Source organism: Bombus pyrosoma, linkage group LG5 (genome assembly GCF_014825855.1).
Source record: "Bombus pyrosoma isolate SC7728 linkage group LG5, ASM1482585v1, whole genome shotgun sequence".
NCBI classification, from domain to species: Eukaryota; Metazoa; Arthropoda; class Insecta; order Hymenoptera; family Apidae; genus Bombus; species Bombus pyrosoma.
Genome location: NC_057774.1, coordinates 7,192,389 through 7,210,174, shown reverse-complemented (window position 1 = coordinate 7,210,174; position 17,786 = coordinate 7,192,389). Strand labels below are relative to the sequence as shown.

Below are 17,786 nucleotides of genomic sequence, written 5' to 3'. Positions count from 1 at the left end.
TTTTATTAGGCTTCTCCCTCCCCCGCTTCGCTGCTTTTGCCCGAGCATTCGGGTCAAGTGGCTATGAATATCTGTATCCAACTGTGGCCGTCTAAAGCAACCAACCAATTTGTCTGTCATATTTCACCGCCTTCCAGCCACCCTATTTTTTTTCTTATGGTCTTTTTTTTTACCTCCTCCGAAGGGTCCTTTTATCGCGTTCTTTCGCGAGACATTCGTCGTCGTCGTCGTCGTCGTCGTCGTCGTCGTCGTCGTTGTCGTCGTCGCGGCAAGTGGGAAAACAAGCGGCGGACAGAGAATAAGCTATTTCCGGTCGTGTAAGCAAATTTCACTGGAAAACGGTGCATTAAACGGTGCAGATAGCAATTGTTCCATTTTGAGGATAAACTTTTCGTCGGAAGCAAAAACAAAGATAAACAACTAATCGATCGTTTTTTAGTTCCATTGCTCTTTAAAGGAAATCATTCTTGTATGTCATTTATCTCTGCGTTTCTGGTATCATTTATCATCGATTTCTTCGTCTCGTAATCCTCGTACACGCCAAAGAATTAACAAATAGTTTTATATAACAATTAAGTACTTCTTATAACAAAAATGAACTACAGAATATTGTTTTGGCAACTAAGTGGTTGCGGATTTTGTCATTAGGTGGTATGGACAAAATCCGCAATCACATAGTTGCCACCTCAATAGTTTCGCTTAATCAAAAATTTCTACGATCACAGGATTAAAAGGTAGTAAAAATTGAATGGAAGATAAAAGTTTCGTTTCAATTCTATGAAACCCGTTCGGAAATTTGCGCGCGATGGTATCGTTGCTAGAATGGCTCATCCATCGCAGCCAGAGCTTAATTGGCCGCGATAAACTTTTATTCGCCACTCGAACACGTCTTCGAGGAACAATTAGCTCCCACCACCTCCGTGCACCGATTTTGCTGCAACTTCCGCCCTCGGCCGAGAAAGGCAATCGAGAGAGGTGGACGAAGAGTGAAATGGAAAGAGAAGGAACGTTTCAAAGTTAAAAGGAGGATATATCTCGGTCTACGGGGTGGTAATAAATTCTCGTAGAATTATGAATCCACGCGCTAAGGATGATTCGATATACCAAGAGGTACATGTACCCGGTAATCCCTGAGTGGCGCGATGCATTTCGACTGGAACTCGAAGGGTAATGACCAGAACTCGATCGAAGTCACGATCCAGGGTTACGAGCCTTACCTTAGGCTCTTTCAGTCTGCATCTTACGGCCTCTGTTGTTGTAGCGCCCCTCCGTATTTTTCCTGGACGTTTAAGAACCCATACGACATTCAAAAGAAGCGAGCTGCGCTTGAAAAAAAAGAAAAAACATAAAAACCGTCCCGTCCCTGTTTGATCTTCTAATCACTTTAGCTTTTTTCCATATTTTCTCAACTATCCTTTTTATTATTTTTTTCATGTATTCAAATACTTGTTGGTTGAAAAATTATTACGAAATTACCGGACTAGTCATTGGCAAATATTATCGGAAGATTCATTGACTAGTTTGTAATTTTGGAGTATAAGGAAAATATATACTCGATCTTGCAATAAAAATCTCACGCGATTCGTATCATTCGTATTCTTATGCGCTTTACGCGCGTCAGATTTTTAACACTTTGACCGCTGTTACTACTCCGATTAATTTTAGGAGATTTCAACGTTTCTAACGATACGAGATCGTAAAAATTCCACAATAATAAAATCTTAGTTTATCGTCGTCCATAATTTCTGCAAATTTCTTTCGTCGTACATTTATATCTTTATTTTGATATAATTTTTTATTAAGATTCAATACTTATCGGTATATGTATAAATGCAAATTCTACTCGACTAATAATCTTCGTGACAATGTGGGTTAATCGGCAGGTTTTGGACGGGACTAAACCGTCGTAATTCTCGTACACAGGGTTGTAGGTGTGGTTTAAGAACAGTTTTAGTCACGGTCGTTTATCAAGCGTCCGAACATTTGCTAGGGTAATCGATCCAAGAAGAGAAACGACCGCTAAAATGTTGGTCATTTCGCGCGACCGCGCAATTTAACGACCGCAGCCAATTTCTGTCTTGGATTATTCTCGACACACCTTTTGCGTGCGCGACAAGCTCCAGAATACAATCTCACTGTTTGGTGCACCTCTCTCGCCTCAGACGTGATACAATCGCTGGTTCGCATAATCCCTCGATCTCGCTGCCATACGGTTAATTTCAACCTTTGGCCTTGAACAGTCGCGACCAGACGATCGTCTATGAATAATACAAGCTACGTGTCCAGTATTCCTATGCTTCGAACCGGCTACGGGGTATAAATCATCTTCTGTAACTCTACCCTTTTCATCGCTTCTATTTCGGTATATTTCGGTGTACTTTTAGGCAAACACCATCGAGACTCACCGATCATTCATCGATTTATACGAAAATACACTGCGAGAAAGTCTTTGCCGAACAGGTTTCATTTTTTAATTTAATTTTAACGAATTACTAATATTTTTTCCAACTATCGTCGGTATCCTCGCTTGCCCGAGATTTTCTCAGTCCCCGAATTTGATCGTTTTCACGTCAGTTACTTGTATATTCGTATTAAATTTTCAGAGAAATTAATGACGCGATTCGAGAGAAATTTAGCGCTTTATCAAATACGCAGTACATTTTCCGTAATAAGAAAAATATTTCGTAAAATCTGTAACATCGTGTCGTTGGCAAATTCCCTTCTCGTGAAGTGTGCACAGGGTGTGAATAAACACGCGATGAGAGAATCGATTCCATATGGACACCGTAGCAAAGAGGAAAGCTGATACGTAAAAGTATCGATGGAGACTTACTTTCAAAGTTACAAATATTTCCGCTAGAAATTACTCTCGCTACTCTGACTAGAAAGTAAATAGGCTTTGTACGCTGCTAGAAAGATCGTTTTCCTATTGACGATATAGAACTTGGTCGCACTTGGTCCGCGTGGTCACCGGTAGTCAGCCTTTTGTTCCTCTACCAAAAAGAAGCTGCACTGCAGAAATCCGAGCCAAGAATAGCTTACGTTGCGGGTGCCACGTGCCGTGTTACTCTTCTACTAGTCGTCTGTAGACAGCTGAAACTTGTACTCGCGCTGTTACCGTCGCGCGCCACTACGATTTCGCGCTCTATTATTACGAGTTTCGCGAGACTGCCTCACGAGTGTCTAACAGTCTCTTCCTCTTCTTCTTTTTCATTCTCGGTCGTGTTTGACTCTTTGATTATCGCGTATCGTATTTCCATAATTTCGCGCCATCAATTTCACCCGTCTGGAACGTTTGGATCGTTGCAAGACTAGCGAGCGCGCAGCTTAGGCTGCAATTAAACGGCGAGATGGTATCGTTACTACGATATCGACTAAGTATAATCTTCTGCTACGAATAGACATAATGGTATGTTCACACTGGTGCGGGTAATCCGCTAACAGATCGTGGTCGTTGGCAGTGTGGACACTTGGACACTTTCGTGAGCAATGAGCAGCGAACACTGGCCAGGAAACGATACATCAAACGGTCTGCTTGCGACTGTGTTCTTGCCTCGCTGTATACTATTGTCTACTTGTGATCTGCTCGCCAGCTATTTGTAAGCATCAGCGTGGATAAACGAGAACAATTATGAGAGTAGCACGAGAGCAGTATTAGCGGAATTTAGTAGCAGAGAGAATTTATGAATTTAATGGATTGACTCTACGTTGTTAACACGTTCAACGCGCAAAGAGTTGCATTCGCTTTCCATATAAATGTAAGATGTATATCGACCGCACTTGAAAGTGCATTCTGGTAACTTCGTTATTCATATCGTTGAGATATTACGAACGTTCGAAAAATAAGAAATGTTAGTCTTCCTGTTTAAAAAATCAATAATTTTCTTAAGGTAAATTCGATAAATTGCACGTCCGTGGAATACGGAATACAACCTGCCTTTGTCTTCCATCTCTAAACGCAAGGCGAAATAAAAATAACGCTGGATGCATAGGTGGGCGTGCACAGCGCGTGGTAAACAATTTTTCGAAATTCATATATGGATTCACAGTGACGAAAGACTATTCAAGGCTTCCGGGTATAAGCCGTGACCAGAAGGAATTATAAGCATCGTAGTTAGCTTCTTCAGGAGACCGACCAACACACCGACGCTTTTCCTATGTGCAGTAGTACATATACATGTACGTATATGTGTACACATGTATATATACCAGTGTATATTACACGTATACACAAACTCACGTATTCGTCTGGCGAATCATTGATCGATCAGTCGACGTCTTACTTAATTACTCACATGAGTAATTAAGAAACGTTCGGAAACAATTCTGGTCACGGTGAAGCAGGCATAACGATGCAACGCATCGACAGTCGTATACTGGAAACGTTTCCAAGACAGAGAATTCATCAACACGTACTCGCGTTAACGGACTCGCGACGGGTTCGCGTGCAATATTTAACTGAATCCGCTTGGCATGCACACGAGACTGGTTTCAAGGCAAGACACGAGAGCAACGAACAAGTCACACGCTGTCCAAGTCTCGAGCTGACCGTAGCGACGAATTATCCGTCCACGTGGCTCGTGATCCATGAATAAACGGCCCGGTCTACCGTCGTGGACGTCGCTTTGGGCACCCGGTGTCTCTTCTGCCGATAAGTAATCGCTGGTCCGACCGCGTGAACCACCGCGAAAGAGAGAAAAAGCTCGTAAAGCGAGTGCTTTGCCGTTTGTCCCGTTGATACATCGAGGACTCTGCTGCTGCACTCGGTTGCTCGCGTAGAAAAACGAGTCGCGTGCTGATAGCAACACCGATCGGTTAATTAATTATCCGCGCGAGACAGCCGACTTCGTTCGAACCTTCGTTGTTTTTAGCATACTTTTTGCATTTGAAGTTATCCTCGAACTGGAGGCTCGCGGCACGCCCAAGGGTATCAAGTTTGCCGTGCTAATTGTCAGCTTGATATTACGATCCTGTCGTGTCAGTCTCGTTCAAGTCGCTGAATTCGTTGAAAGAACGTTTACTTGTCCTTTTAAAGAGCCTGCGTTCAGAACGACTTGCGTTGCTTGATGATTAATTTGTTAGCGATGTTGAAGTGGCTTTAACTTACTTGTCGTGAAGTTTTAACTCCGACACGAGAGAAATTAATAGGCAGTTGTCTTCCTTGATTCCGAAGTAAGAAACTGCCTTTGCTTCTCTGTAGAAACTGCTTGTTTCCGTACGTGGTCAGACAAAACAGTTTACGCGAACTTGGTCGTCGAACCTTTCTAGCTTCGGGTCGCGCGTCGCTCATTTTTCCTAGCAAAGGGTCAAAGAAAGAAGAACGTTTCCTGCCTTCGAGTTCAGACTCGTTAGAATCCTACATCCTCCAATTATATCACGCCACTGTCGAAACAGTCAAATTGTTTCGATGAAATCCATCGAACGACGTTAATTGCTTTGACTAAAAATCGTCGGTCCAACAAACCATCCCGAAATTCTCCACCAATCAGCGTGCCAATAATCGATCCTTCCATTCTTCTAATTTATTTTTGCCGCAATACCAAAACGATTCGTTGAAACGTACAAAAGTTGCACGAAAGCGACGAGTTAATACGTCTGTCCGCAGTTAACAGTTTAATTGCGCTACGTGAGTCGTCGATCGTTGTTTCGACGACGAGTGTTTCTCGTTTCACAGGGCCCGTTAGACGATCGGTGCACGGTTCCACGCTTGTTTCGCATTCTACCGGCGCGACACACCACGAGAGTATCGCTTACAGCGCACGTAACACCACGTAGCGATGTAATTTCTCTGTCAGCCAGGGACACGCGGCTCTGCGTCGTCGTCGCGGTCGTCGCGACGCCCTTTCGTTCCTCTTTCTCCAGCTGCATTTCTAGGGTTATACCGGTGGTCGTCGACGTCGTCGTGTACGTACGGATTCGGCACGTTCTTCGTGCGGCGCGTCGACCTTTCGCACCCACGTCCGGATCGGTGTTCCATTTCGACGTCTCTCGTGACGCTCGCTGTCCAAACGAACGTACAGCCAAGCCATTCGTTCTCTCTAGTTCGAATTACGTCGCTGGTCCGCGAAATTGGACGGATATCTCGCGGTCGGATCGCTCGAAATCGACGACTGTGACGCCTCTTCGATTACGACCCAACCTGGAATTCGAACGCTTCCCGGTGTTTCCAACGAAATTAGAACGAACGTTTACAGAGGTTCGACAGTGGATGCTTTTGAATCGGTCGTGAAATTTTTTTCTTTCACGAGAATCAAACACGTGCCGGTTTGCGTGTTTCGATGGAATATCTTGGATGTTCCAGGCGCAAGCGGAGTGATATGGGTTTCGATTGAATTAGGTGACCCGTTTTGTCTATAAATGTAAGCTTCTACGAATCCGACCAACATTTCGACATTGAACGTTGCGTGTCTCTGCTCGTTGCGTAAATGTCGTACTATTGCGAGCCTATCGTCGATCAGTTCGTAAGAAGATGTACCGCTTTCTGTCGAATTGTATCCTGTATTTTTAATCGCCATTTGTGTATACATTTGTATCCAATTGCTTGTCTCGTTAATTTTTCTTCCATTTGCCAGAGAGGACGATTAAATTTGCCATTAGCGATAAGAATATGTACGCTACACAAACTACCAGTAGGTAGTAGGAAAAGTGTCTTTCTTTTGCAGACACGTCTTTTACAACGATGCATCTTTTTACAAACATGAAACCTAATCTGTCGAACGTTGTGATTTTTATTTTGATAGAAGAAAATGAATCATACGTAATTCGATAAAATAATATAAAACGGAAAATGTTGTACATCCATTATTTCCTTATAAAACGAAAGAAACTTTTCCGACCACCTAATACTTACGGGCGGAAAATTTCTTAATTTTAATAATTAATTTAATATCTCAAGAATCAGATAATTCGCTACGATGGAAATTATCGGCTGGATTTTCAAACAGTTCGTCTTTCGTGTAAAATACGTACGTAGCTGATGTTAGCTTGAATGCAGAAAGATCAATGGATAAAACGATTGACTAAATCAAAGACGATCCACGTTCCTATACATCAGAGTGGTGAGCTTCGAGCGGTTAAGAGAGTATCTGAATCAGAGCACGCATTCTTCGAATAGCGACACAATTCTGTCCCATCTTTTCTCTCGTAAATTCTCCTTCCATTTATGAAAATTGCCAGTTCCAGCGAACATAAGCGATAAGTCGAGGGGCAACGTTAATCGCTTCGAACGAGAACAGTCGGACTGGAATTGTGACAAACAGTTCGGTGGTGCGTTGGGCGCCTATAGGCGAACTCGTTTAAAAATAAATCACAGTAGCATCTCAGCAGCGCATCACAGATACGAAAGCGACGGAATGTCGAGTTGCTCCAAATTAGATCGCGACTTATCTAAAAGCGCGGTTTAACCCATTTAACGTTAACTTGATGTGTGCACCTGTGCGCAAGAGGCAACAGATCCCCGGGATCCTGTTAAAGGTATTAAAAATCCGCGGATTTTTCCACAGCTTCAGCGCGGAAACGCGATCGCGTTCCCTTTGCCGAGGCACTTTGTCAGCAGAAATATGTCGAACAGCTACTTTACCGAAACGTCAGTCTTTGCAACAAATCGGTAGAAATTGAATATTCCTGTGTGTAAGATTAAATCGAAGCTTTTAGTTTCGTCATCGACTTCTCTTAGACGCTTGGTTTGAAAAAAAGAAATAACAATAAAACAAATAAAATATCGTACTTGTACGCGTAATGGACAGATAATGATTTCAGGTGGCGTATTTCGCTCGTTCACTCGTGCAAAAGTTGATAAGCAATAACAACTCAATTATCGAGTGATAACAGGTGAGAATATACTTAATGTTTGAAACAGGAGCAAAAACACGATTGGCTAGTGGATATGGTTAGCTGTACAATGGCTGATTCGTAATGTGTCTTAACTTTCTCATCTCGCGTGATAGAAAAGCAACAGGGAGCCGCTGTTCTCGCGTTTGATGTCTCATTAATGCGTAGCTTGCGAAATACGCGAATATATAAAACGAAATAAGATACTTCCCTATCATCGAATATCATCTAAATCCACTTCATAGAAAAGTAGTAAAGAAACTCGTTTACTACGTTCTATGTGTCCCAAGTTTGCGTTTCGAAGAGAGAAAGCAGCAGACAATGCGTGAAACATAATAGAACGTTCCACCTGCAACTTCGTTTAATAGAAGCATAGTAAAAGAATTTCTATTACAACGTTCAAAAATAGACCGTTGTACCAAAAATTTCGCAGACAGCCAGAAAATTTTTTCGATTTCAACGAGCTGTATCTTATTAAAAAAAAAAAAAAAAAAAATAGCCAGAAGCTTTTAGTATTGCGTTCGATATTCCTAACCGCAAATTCCGTGAGAGAGAAAAATACTGAAAATGCTGAAAACGATCAAGATAAAATGTTGCACCGGTGTGTTACCAAAAATTTCACGGAAATATTGTCCAATTCCAACTTCCAATTCCACTTCGTAAAAAGATAATAAAAAGCTTCCACTATCGTCGTCTCTTACCCTAAAATTTCGAAAGAAAAAATGCTGGAAATCACAGTGCGCTGTATTATCAAAAATTTCACGAGAAACCAAGAAATATCGCAATATTCCAACGATCGAATCGCCGATCGTTTCGAGCAGTTCAGACATGGAAAAATCCTGCCAGGCGGTGTTCGTACGTTTTCCGTACGGCGGGCAAATATTTGCGGCTTCCGTAGCCAAGATGGTTTCCTCGTGTTTCCCAAAGAAACACGGAAATCTCGGTGGCAAACAGCGGCTTTCCTTTTGGAGACGATCGAGTCGTTCGCGGTTTTTCACGAGTCTCGTCGATCATCCGAAAATTTGTTAGAGAACGCCCACCAGGCACAAGCGCTTCCGTCTCGCGTGTCTTGGATATTTACACACGAAATTAGACCCGAGTTCCGCGAGCATCGCTCGCAGACACGTCTTCTTCCTCTTTCGCTTCTTCTTCTTCTTCTTCTTCCTTGTCTTCTTCTTTGTCTCTGGTGTTTCCGCGCGAGTTCGTTAAATTTTCATTAGACCGGACCACAATACGCAATTTGTCAGCTTTATAAATATGGAGCGACGCGATGGCAGAACGTTTTTAGATGGCTCAAAGAGTGGTAATGAATATGTGATTCGTACGCGTTTGAATCGGTCGACGACGCTTGTACGTGGGTGTTCCAGTTATTTATTCTACATTCTTGCATTGATTCATTGGTGTAAGTTGATTAGAAGTTTGTTAAAGCCCACGCGTCGTCTCTCGAGTTTCAAATAAAAAATATAATTAACAAAAGTTTATCGCTTTGTGTTGACTCGTCTCGTAAATAGCGCGGTTTTTCTCAGTGTTTGTCGTAAGTAATCGCCGTGGACGTTTTGTGAAATTTGCAGAGAAAACGTTCACAGAGGAACATAGAGCAGCATAAGAAATGCCGGCCGATTGCCAATAGCTAATTTTCTGTTGGCGCTGGTAAATATTTACGAAGTGTGTGAACTTGAAAGGCGCTTGTGCCGTTGCTAAACTGCCATTTATGTAAAATTCAACTGCAATAGACTGTACGATCTATTCGCCAATAAGAAAAGTGATGTATGTACATGAAGGAGCTAATGAATCATATTCTCTTCATATCGAGTCGTGCGAAGTCCATTTTTGGCTAAGTGAAAGTATCTATCGTGTTTTTATGACACGCGAGAGAAGAGAAATTATGCAACAGCAGATATTACGTTCGTAAATCAAATTCGAGAGATTTGTTATGCAAATATGCGTGACATGTAATTTTGGAGTAGACGGACGTGTTCTTGGGCGTGGAGAGATGGAAACCGATGCGCCGATGTCGGGTGTCACGCAGATTAAAGTGAAATGGCGTTCACACAGCAACGGAAGTCATTCACTAGCTGCGCAGACGGGATACACTAAATGTGGAACGTCGAGTGGTCGTCGACTTGAATAAATAATCGGCTTTTACGAGCGGAGAATTGTTTGCAGCCGTTTCTCATCGATGACCGTCCATCGAATTTCCAAAAAGTAACCTTGACGATCGTTCCATCACGATCTATCAGGAAAATAAACTTTTTCATTTATTTAAATCGCGAATATGAAATCTCACGATCGGTTGTTACGACGAATAGTCGGAATATTCGTATGATTTTTCTACCTGAACTTGCGTTTGAAAAAGTGACTTGTTGCAAATACAAATTAAACATTTGAGAAATCTCAGAAATATCTTCCATTCCGTTTAGACAATTTTCGACGCGCAAACTATCGAAACTATTTGTGACAATTGTATTGTCTTCTGAAAATTCCGAATTCTATTATAAAAATTCTCTCCGATTCTTGAAAATGAACGAATCGTGTAGAAATCTCCTCGATGAGATACACAATGTTCGAAAGAAAGCGCAATGAGATGATTTTTATTTGAAAAAGGAATCCACGTTCCACCGACCTGATATCTTCGAGAAAAAAGCATCGTGTTTTTCATTTCGAAAAAATCCAGCAGCAGCGTGGAAGTTGGAAAAATCGATGGAACGTCGGTTCCAAGCGTCATCGGGCCATCGTCACGCCGACAGATAACTGCTGAGAATAACGTTTTCCGTGTCCTCGTTTGAATGGTAATCGTACTTTTGGTTTCTTCTATTGAGCATTGTGCAGGGCCGAGCTATCGCGCGCATAGGAACGCCACGCCACATACGTACACCATGCTCGTACAATCGGGAACTTGCAAATGGCAGTGGCACTTTTACTCGAGACCTGGACGCGCAGCCCCTATTGTTCTAGTCGAGTTTTAAAGTGCGCCGTTCGAACTCTGACATTGGCCTCCGCTCGACTCGGTTTTAGTAGCCAACTATGCGGTTATAAGCGAGGGTGCTCATATCGCCTGTCGAACTTGTCTCGCGGACCCCTGCCGTACCAGAACCCTTCCTCGCCGTCTGAATGCAATTTGCTTGCCAGGCAATTACAACTGTTTCCTTTCGGGGTGACAGCGCGTGAAAAATTGCTTGGAATATCCTTTGCTATTACTCGCTTATGCTATTCTAGCCACTGGAGATAAAGATGAGAAAATATTAGCAAAGATTTTACTACCGATGACTCACCGCCTTGTCCCTGGATCATAATAGAAATAGAAAGTAGCAACTATAGGAAGAGAAACGAATCAAAGAGGAAAACGTTAAAGATAACGAAACTACCGTCTATTTAACAGTTTCCACGGCGAATAGCTATGATCTTTCAATCACGTTCAGCTGCCAGTGTTCCTCAAACCGAAGCTAAAATCTATCTCGACGAGTCTACGTGTCCGTGTTATAGAAAGTACGAGTAACACAGTCAGGATCTTATTTTCGTGTGAAACGATACAATTGGACGTATCCTAGACACGTCTGAGCACCGCTGAACCCTAGATACGTCTCGTATATACGCGTTCGATGTATTCAAAGGTGCAACCCTTTCATTAGCGTGTGGGCCACGCGCTCTATTATCCCCAACAAAACATCCGATTCCATTGTCAGGCGTGGAACAATGCCGTGCCGCGGTCACGTGTTCTACTTTCGATCATTATTCGCGAAGTGTGCATAAAATTGGCAAATTGCGCGTGGATCCTCTTCTCCTCGTCTGGCTCGTCGTCCGAGGAAATTTTTCCATCGATACTCCGCCGCTTCTTCTTCCCTCTCGGCCGATGACAGCTGTCGCGCCTTCGTCGAGATCCTACTCCAGAAAGACAAAAAGATCCAAAGACAAAGATCGAGGAGAAAACGATCCTCTCTCTACGCTCTACACGCCTCTTCCCCTGTCCGCGTCTCGTTTCTCCCTGTCGAGTCGGATCGATTCGAGTGCTAGCACGCTTCTGGGTTGCCGCCCCTTATTCCGTCCGTCGATACAATGGGCCGTGTATCGAGAATTAAAGGTCGATTAAATGGAAAAATCGTCACTGCCGCCGCTGGCAGCGCCGCGCGGGGGTACAATTTGCCCGAATAAATTGGACGAAGTGTTTGATTGATCGGATTTTATTGGAGCGCATTGCCGCGCCTCTCGCCCCGGCCAACCCACCCCGACTTCTCCTGACAGTTTTGACAGCTGTCGCGGTGCAGTCGTGTCTCCTGGTTAGATAAAAGCCTTACGAAACGATCATTTCCTCTGTTTCGATCGGCAAACGCGTCGCGTTTCAATTGGACACGTTCAACAGCCTCGTGAGATCCTTCCTGGAGGCCGCGTTTTCCAATCGACCTGTCGCCGTCCATTGAAATTCAAACGCCGACGAAATCTCCGAGGGGGGTGGAATTTATTTGTCCATGATGTTTTCTTGATAAACGTTATATTGGCCTTGTGTAGCCCGATCTTGTATACGATCTTGTACACGATGCATGGACCGTTCAAGGGTTCGACCGGTTCCAGATCTCTCTGCCCCTCGATTTCGAATAAAAGGGACCCGGAGAAGAGGGTGGACGCGCGAGCGTCATCGACGCGATGAATATGCAGAAATTTCGTAGCTTTGTCCCAGTAATAGCAGTGGCCAAAAAAAAAAAAAAAAGAAAGAGAGAGGAACGAGAAAGGTTTGGAAAAAAAAGAGACAGAACGAGGAGGACGTTTCCTAGAAAAGCTTGGCACGTGCTTCGTTTCGGACAAGAGGCAAATTACGAGGAGGCGACCAGTTTGCAAACATCCTTCTGTCGTAATAATTAGAGACAATGAAATCTGCAAAGGGAGGAGGAACAACGAAAATATTAGGCCACAATACGAGCGCATTCTTCCACGGATTACCTGTTTGCCTCTCGCTTCCATACCGCTCTGTCCTTTCTACGGTTTTGGCCTTCGAACGAATTCACCGCCACTTCAGCATCGATTGTTCCACTGTTATGCAAATTTCACTGGCGCGCGCTGTCGCCACTGATTAACCAAGCGAATTCTATTTCCCCGTAGGCAGTTTTAGCCAATTGTCTTTCATCGATAGTATTTCTTTTTTCTCTTTTTTTCTTATTTTTTTTCTTAATTCCTCGTAAATTAAACAAGACTCTGGCGCTTTAAACGTTGATCCACGTATTAATCAAATCTTAAAGGTATATCCTGCATTCGTTAAGAATATTTCAAATCAAATGGAATTGTTTCGCAACTTTGCCTCATTCGTTAACGACTACCATTTCTCCGATTTTTTCACCGTTTCCGCCAGCGTCTATCTCCAGGCAACGTTTCACACCAACCACAACGTAACGATGCGAGGATCAAGCGATACGAATCCACGGACACGGTTCTATCACAATAGGAAGCGGTCGTCGAGTGATGCTTCCGACAAGGCAATCCACTGAAATAGATGAAGATACTCGTCGCAGCGCGCGTCACTCCTCGCCGTACGCACGTGCGGAAAGCGATCTCTCCTCTTCCTGATCGTCTCCACCGACTCTATTGCAACTACCATTATCGCGTAATCTCTTCTTCACGAGCCTAACACCGAGCGTCATTTACCGATAAACGAGAGATTCCTTTACCTACATACACCTGAAATTTCTCACTTGTCAATTATTAAAATCTTAATGTCAAATTTCCAACGTTACAAATTTCTCATACTTGCAGCGTAGTTGGAGACACGACCGACACGATCAAACGAAAATTATCGAAGCTATCCATTTTGATCGAGAAAATACCAAACGATTTAAACCTCGTCAACATCCATTTAAAAAAAAAAGCAACATCGATAAGTTTCGATAATGGAAGGTCTTTTCCAGTCGCTAATCCGGCAGCTTCGATCTCGATAATTTCACGATACAGAGGCGCCTACAGTTTCGATTGTCGGTTGCTTTGTTTCCCATATGAAGCTTGGATTCCGCGATCGAAATAAATTCGTGGAACGTTCGATGCAACGACCAAGTTGCATTACGTAGCTCGTTCATTCACTGGTTTCATTCAGCGGGGTGTTTCACTGGCCGAGCCACAGCGTCCACGTTGAATGAAAACGCGTGGAATTGATCTGGTTGATTTATTCGCTCGGTGGGAAGTCTGGTATTAGAAATACTCCGTGAATTGTTCTTGCGATGTTTCGCCTGCAAGATTTATAGTAGCCATCCTTCCTCTACGTTTCTCTGATTATCAGTAACGGAAAAAGAGGAAGGAGGAAGAGCATAAGTATCAAGAGTAGATGAAATTGATCGACTATAGACGTTTTCTTGTCGTCGCAGCAACGTATGAAATTAATCTGTTTTAATATATACCGGCGCGAGCAAGTCAGATATCGCAGGATTTATGGAGTTGTCATTAAGGCAAGGGACGAACGGGAATCGGCGAGTTTGTTTTTGTCGAACGAACGAGCAGATACAGCCAAGTGCAAGGAATCGAATCGGTTTGTTTGTGTTTTCTCGTTCGCCGTGGCTCGCAAGATTTATGGAATCGGTGCTGTCAAACGAAATTTAAGATACCGGGGAATTTATGACGATGACGCGTTAAATATCTCTGGCCAAAGATAATTTTGGAAAACTTGGCTACAAAGGATCGATTCGCTTTCGTTTATCACGCGCAAGCTTGCTTAGAGAAAAGATCAACAACAGAATTCTCGTTACGCTGTGCTTTTTTACGAGGCTCTTGGGCGAAAGAGGTTGTTTTTGCGTTCAAAACGCAGGAAACGACGCTCATTGGTTTCGAGCACAGAAGTGTTTTCGACTGCGGTACATGTGTCTTGGGGAAAAAGTTCGACAGCCAACCGGCAGCCGCGCTCTCCCTCTTCTTCCACGGACCCCGTGTTTTCTTCACGGAATCAAAAAATGTAAACTTTAGCGAGAAATTACGTTCGCCTCTTGTTGACAGTTTTTTCTTCCTCGTCGAGAGTTGATGCTCGATCTTTGTTTTCCTCGTTGCAACATATTTTGTCGTTGGAACTGGCAACTCTAAAATATCAAGTAAAAATGAGCTTCGTACGGAGAAACGCGTAATTGAAAGGAGAAGGCGAGGCATTATCTATACGTAGACTTTACGGATAATTATTCAAATTATCAAGAATGTTGTAAATCTGTGAAATTTCTAGGAAAATTTATGAATTGGTCATGTTGACACTCTGATAATTTTGGTGTTAACGAGACGCGAGAGCTTTCTATACGACAAAACCGTCTCGACACTTTTTTTTCGGTAAACACGGGGCGACACTGTTTTCTGTTAAATTAGCAGATTTGCAGCTTTGAAGATAGCTTCGTTTGATCTACTCTTTAGCGTGGCGTTCGCGAGATTACTGAGAAGTAGGTTACGACATTTTTCTTCAAACGATTTATGTTCCTCCACTTTGTATCTCGAACCAAAAGCAATTCCACAGAATCGACAAATATGGAACTCGATCTGGTTTCACCGAGTATCAACGGCTAACAAGATTTTGTTACGTATTCCCGGATTTGGAACGTTTTTAAGAACACCGAGAAAGAGATTGTCTATTAGAAATTGGACGAAAAAATTGTACAATCTCGATGCTGATTCGATTTTAGAAAACAGAGCATCGGTGAATTATATCGGCTGTTTTCGTACGATTGTTTCAAACACGTGTGCTCGAACGTCCCCAAGGAACCTGACTCACGAAACCCTCTCATATCGCATTCCAAAGGAAAACAAGTCGAATTCAGAAGCCCGACACCCTTGCCTCTTCAAAGCTTCCCACAGTCCTTAATCTCCCTCGCTTACTCGATAAATTACGTACAATATTGTACAAAAGTCTTAGACCATCCGTGATACTAATCTTGTAATAGCGACTAGAGATACTGTTAGGGAATATTTCGCGAATTATACATTTCTATTCAGTTTGTACGAAATTACTCCAAAAAGATATTCTGCTCAATTTGCTTAAAATAACAGAACCGAATACCTTTCTATCTATGAGGTTGTCGCAAAAGTTTCTTTCGTTTCATCAGTGAGATAATAGATACGCAACATATTTTATCTTATATTATATTATGGATTTATGTATCATCCATTTTGTAGTGATAGAATAAAATCGATCAAACGTAATTCAATAAAATAATATAAAACAAGAAATGTCGTGCGTCCACTACTTCCTTATGAAACGAAGGAAACTTTTCGGACGACCTAATACGTGTAAAAGTAGAAAATTTAGAAAATTTCAATTCATCGGTTGGTCTAAAACTATCACGCGACATCGTGTCGTATATTCCTTTCACAGGATTACAGGATTTTATAGGAAAAGTACTGTTCGTTCAAATAGCCTGTCGAATTTCGCCGCTTTTTTTCACTCGAGCGAAAGGCAATTGCTTTTAATCGTCGATCGGAAACGAGCATCGTCGATTGTGCGTGGCGTTCGCTAATTTCCGCCGTCGAACGATATAATATCTACCGGGCGACAATTAAAAGCGAAACCACCCTGTTGGCGCGTGAACAGCCACGGAAACGAACTTATCACGTGATATAAGTGGGAGTGCGTTAAATTACGTTCGGTCGAGAAATTATACGACCGAGTGGACTGCTAACTAACGCAGGCCTCGGAACAGGCCATTCACACCGAGACAGCCGTTCCTTCTCTTCTATGTAGATCGTACCGTTTTAAAAGCCTGCCCGCGGCTTTTTCAGCGACACGATCAACCGAATCGATCGCCACTCGTTTCAAAGCCTCGATCCGGCCTGTGACACACACAGACACACCGTCTGCAAGACAGTCTGTCTTCTCCTCTTCTCCTCTCTGGCTCTCTTTCGAGCTTCCTTCTTTTTCTTCTTCTTCTATCTAGCATCGCTTCACCGCGACGTTTTAAGGTCGAGTCAGAGTCTAGCTTCTGTAACTTAGTCGTTCGAACCAGATCGATTCCATTAACAGTCGACCGGCGAAGGTTCGATCGATCGTCACGAACGTCGAACGGTTGATTTTCGACCAATACAAAGAATTATCCTTGTTATGTGTCACCAGATACGCGGCATTTATTTAGGGACACCCTACACGTCGAAACGACGAAGAAAATTGATGTATTAGGTTGTCCGGAAAGTGTCTTTCTTTCGCGAACGTGTTCTTCAACAACGCACCTTCGTACAAATGTGAAACCGAGTCTGTGAAATGTGATTATCTCAACAGAACAAAATGGATCGTACGTAATTCGACGAAATAATATAAAACAAAAGAAATTCCTCATAAAACGAAAGAAAGTTTTCGGACAACCTAATACGAACGTTCCGATGGAGTTCTCGGCTTTTCGAGTTATAAACAATTTCATTTTACGAGCGACAGTGAATCAGTTGGCGAACGTTTCTTCTTATCTCATCACGCTTCGTGGTTCTCGCTCGTAGCTGCATAAAAAATGCGGTTAAATGGTTGAGGAATGATTTCTCAGAGGCTCGAATATTCAGCACATCTTTTCTGACACCTTGTTTAGTTCGATGGAATAATAACGCGCGAATGTAAATTACAATTAGAACGTAATAAGCGTGACACGATTGTACGCGTCAAAGTCGAAGCAGCCTCCGGTGTGCGTGGGTTAAGGGCGCCAAGTAACGATCATTATGGTGGAAGAATGGAAAAAGATTCATGTCACCGTGGTAAAATTATTTTTCTCGATTATCGCGTTATCGCCAGGCCAGTCGAGTCGCTCCGTTTCACGATAACGCTGTATCTTAATACGTCTCGAGTACGTAATTATTCATGCCGCTCTTAAATAATAAGATTACGTATCGAGACGCCGCCGCGCCGCTCTATCGCGAGACGACGCTTCTTGAGGATAGCAGGCTATGGATCGACTGTTTGTATACGCTCGATTTTATACCAGTTACAGTTGCCGATACGTTTATAGCATGTTGCGCGGTGTACCTTCGATCCAGCT

General features: G+C 43.0%; 2 protein-coding genes across 4 annotated transcripts in view; one reads left to right on the top strand and one right to left on the bottom strand.

The window, feature by feature from the left end:
* LOC122567665 (mediator of RNA polymerase II transcription subunit 20) overlaps window positions 1-17,786 on the top strand; it is a 136,684-nt gene that overhangs the window by 28,678 nt on the left and 90,220 nt on the right. The gene's annotated exons all lie outside the window — the stretch shown is intronic.
* LOC122567659 (facilitated trehalose transporter Tret1-2 homolog) overlaps window positions 1-17,786 on the bottom strand; it is a 105,115-nt gene that overhangs the window by 27,137 nt on the left and 60,192 nt on the right. The window lies entirely within an intron of this gene.